At 40.6% G+C, this 4,274-nt stretch overlaps 1 pseudogene; it reads left to right on the forward strand.

Annotated features, from left to right (window-relative positions):
• Positions 1–1,294, forward strand: part of LOC111554948 — a 2,085-nt pseudogene extending 791 nt beyond the window's left edge.
• The last annotated feature ends 2,980 nt before the right edge of the window (positions 1,295–4,274 follow it).

Genomic DNA, 4,274 nt, shown 5'->3' on the forward strand with positions numbered 1-4,274 from the left:
GAAAGAAAGAAAGAAAGAAAGAAAGAAAGAAAGAAAGAAAGAAAGAAGGAAGGAAGGAAAGAAATTACTTATAATCATCTCTATAGCAGATTCTATTGCAAAGGCTATGATTGCATAACAGATTTCTTTAAATTCTCTTGCTAAGGTTGTACTAGATAATAGAATTGCTCTAGATTCCCTACTGGCTGAATAGGGAGAAATTGTGCAGTTGCTGACACTTTTTGGACATGGATGAATATACTGGGTATTATAGAGACTCATTTGCAGAGGATTAATGAAAGGCTGCTGGGTTAAAATAGGTACACTCTTCATCTGGCTTATTCTTTGATCTATTTGATTTTTGCTTGTTTAGTTCATGGAGACCCTAGCTAAGGAGCGTACTGCAAACTGTTGGTATTATCCTCCCGATGACAGTGGTCTCCTTGGTGCACTGTATTCTCTCAAAAGTTTTAAATGTTTGTTAACATGCAGTCATTTGTAGAATGTCAGATTGTTACTCTTTGGCTAGAATGACAAAACTCAAAGAAATGCATGATCATGAGGATACCATAACCTATGAATGACATGCTGAGACAAGAAACCCAAATGATGGTAATTGAAAGTGGTGCTCTACAGCCTTAGATTTTGGTCATGCTCTGACCTGGGAGAGAACCCAAGCAAAAGAAGGGAATTGTTAAATAAATGTATTGTTTTATACTGAGCTCCTGTCACTTGCACAGCTGGTTTCTGGACCAGGTTGTACCCAAGGCATTCCACTCTGTATGCTTCCTGCCTTTGCACCTGCCACCAGAGTCAATGGAGAAGCTACACTGTCTCCAAGCTTGTGTGATCTGATCTCTGTAGCAAATGTATGAGCCATTTCCTGCTTGAGTCTCTGAGAATTCAACCATTCCAGAAAGCACTTCCAGTTGGAAACAGACAGGAATCAATGTAAGAATTCAACTTCAAGTTCAAAAAGCAGTCCCCTAGGTTACAGAGCAAGTGTATGGGGGATTGCAGCCTCCTTTTCAGCATGAACATGTTCATACCAACCCAGACCAGGACTGCTGCCCACTGCAGGTCACCATCCTCAATTTCATTTTTATTCCAATTGCCATGAGAATAATATTTACCCTGTTTACTATCAGTGTGGACAAGGGCAGGCAGCATCATCAAGACTGGTATTCCAAGGTTCTCCTGTTCATGGTGGTGGGAAACTGTACAGTGAACAGGGTGTGCCAGTCATCCTGGACCCAGTGCACAGCATTCGACTCTTTCATGGGATCCTCAGTAGCCATTCTCCCTGAGACCATAGTTACTGCTTTCCATCCCTTGGGGGCAGCCCTGATTCTAGTCCAGTGGTAATCAGATTCCAGCTTGGAAGGGGCAGCTGGATTGTATATTTGGTTAGTAGTGCACATGCTCTTCAGATTCCTGGGGCTTCCGTTAGAGGAGGGAGAAGTGTTGAATCAGGAGGAAGAACAACTCTGGTTTATAAACATATTTTAATGTAAAAATTTGCATTTGAATGGAGCAGTCCTGTTTTCTGTATCAAAAATCCATTTGGTGTTATTGAGTTTGTTGTTCTTTATTCTTTTATCTCAGTGAAAACTGTTGATCTTGTTCTAGGAAAAAATTAAACTCTTGAAGATCTCCCCCTAAAAATTTTCTTTAAACAAATAAAATACTAATATCTAGGTCTTATTGTTACAGGAAAGGGTCCTGATTTAGACCCCAAGAGAGGGTTCTTGGATCTTGCACAAGAAAGAATTCAGGGAAGCCCATAGCATAAAATGAAAGCAAGTTTATTAAGAAAGTAAAGGAATAAGGCTGGGCGCGGTGACTCCAACCTGTAATCCCAGCACTTCGGGAGGCCTAGGCAGGCAGATCACCTGAGATCGGGAGTTTGAGACCAGCCTGACCAACATGGAGAAACCCCGTTTCTGCTAAAAATACAAAATTAGCCAGACGTGGTGGAACATGCCTGTAATCCCAGGTACTTGGGAGGCGGAGGCAGGAGAATCGCTAGAACTTGGGAGGCGGAGGTTGCAGTGAGCCGAGATCATGCTATTGCACTCCGACCTGGGCAAAAAGAGTGAAACTCCATCTCAAATTTAAAAAGTAAAGGAATAGAAGAATGGCTACTCCTTAGATAGAGCAGCCGTGAGGGCTGCTGGTTGCCCATTTTTATGGTTATTTCTTGATTACATGCTAAACAAGGGATGGATTATTCATGCCTCCCCTTTTAGACTGTATAGGGCAACTTTCTGACAGTGTGATGGCATTTGTATACTGTCATGGTGTTGATGGGAACGTACCAGTGAGGACAACCAGACGTCACTGCTATTGCCATCTTAGTTTTGTTGGGTTTTGGCTGGCTTCTTTACTGCAACCTGTTTTATCAGCAAGGTCTTTATGACCTGTATCTTGTGCTGATCTCTTATCTCATCCTGTGACTTAGAATGCCTAACAGTCTGGGAATGCAGCCCCATAGGGTTTTAGTTTCATTTTACCCAGTCCCTACTCAAGATGGAGTTTCTCTTGTTCAAATGCCTCTGACATTACGTCTCAAAGAAGGAAGTCTGACTCCCCCAGGTTGAAGACAGCAAATAATTGACTGATACTAATATAAATACCAGTAGATTTAACTATTGTTTTTATTAGAATTGTGATTGTTTTTGTTAGTGCTCTGGATTCAAAATTTTGTAGGTTTTCAGATGTCTGCCCCTAACCAATTTCCACCATAGACTCTGTTATTTTAGTGCACAGTCTTGCAATATGTGAGTTTTGTAGGAATGCATATAAGATGTTACACCAGAAATACCTGTGCTTGTTTATGTGTCCTGGAACAGTATGTCTGAGACTTTACTACGCATATGAATCACCTGGAGTTATTTCTAAAATGTAGATTTTGATTCAGTAGGTCTGGGGTGGGGCCTGAGATTGTGCATTTCTGAAAAACTTCCAATTGATGTCTGTGCTGCTCATCTAAGAACTACATTTGAACAGCAGAGTCTTGGAATAGACTGTGAATTTGAGAACAAGGGTTATGCCTTATTGGTCTAATATCATCAGTGCCTTTTGTATATGCCTGTTGAATGAATGATCACTGACTCATCATTATGCACCCATCTCTACTGCCTGTAGGAACCACAGACAAGTAGATCATGCACCCACATCCCCACCCAAACTCATTCTTCACCACATTCCCTTCCTCACTGATGAGTTTAAGGCTGGTGTAGTGGCCCCAGCACAGCAGGAATAAGAGGACTGGAATCTTGGAATTTAACTCTTCAAATATGGAAATAAGTTCAGGTATTTACTTTTAATTGACTGTGATTTTCCATGGTAGTATAACCTCTCTTAATTTGTTTTCACTTTGTTAATATTATCTGTTAAATATATCTGGAATGAATTTCTATATAGTTTGGTCTAAAATCAGTAGTTTTAAGAATGACAAAACCTCCTTGGTCAACAAGGACATGCTGTCAGGTCTGCTCTTAATCAGCCTATGCTATTAATATGTGGTATAGACCAGGAGTTAAAGATAACTAACCATAAAGTTTCCAACATACAAGCTCCAAAGAGGTGCATGGATTCTTGCAGTTGAATCCAAAGCTCATGCCACTTGCCACATGAAGCCCATTAGTCAAGAGACATGGTGTTGGGGCAAGGAAAGTTACTTTATTTCAAAGAGCCAGCAAGCCAAGAAGGTGACAGACTAGTGTCCTGAAGAACCATCTTAAGTTAATAGAATTTTAGGCTTTTTTATGTTAGAGGAAAGGAGAATTAGAGGGCCTTCAGTTGAGATCAAGAGGTGACTGATGATCACAGACACCTGGGTCGCAGTGAGGGTCTGAGTTGGGGGGTTGTGAAGCTTCTTTGTCCTTGGTCAGGTCACAATGCTCCTATGCATCTTTATCATAACATTGTTACTTGTGTGTACATCTCTTTATCTTCTTGAATATTCATTTTGAGAAGGGACTATTATCATCCTTCCCTTTAAAAAGTTAAGCTATAAATTAAATTCCTCCCATAGTTAACTCAGCCTATGTACAAAGATAAGTGAAAGTAGTTAACCCAAAAGATATCATTATGAGCATGGGGAGGTTAGGAGCAAAATGGAGCTAGTCATGTTAGGCTTCCTTTTGTTACTGGAAAGGTGTCCTGATCCAGACCCCAAGAGAGGGTTCTTGGATCTCATGCAAGAAAGAGTTTGGGTCAAGTCCATAAAGTAAAGTGAAAGCAAGTTTATTAGGAAAATAAAGAAATTAAAAAATGGCTACTCCTTAGGC

This window comes from Piliocolobus tephrosceles, chromosome 6 (genome assembly GCF_002776525.5).
Source record: "Piliocolobus tephrosceles isolate RC106 chromosome 6, ASM277652v3, whole genome shotgun sequence".
NCBI classification, from domain to species: domain Eukaryota; kingdom Metazoa; phylum Chordata; class Mammalia; order Primates; family Cercopithecidae; genus Piliocolobus; species Piliocolobus tephrosceles.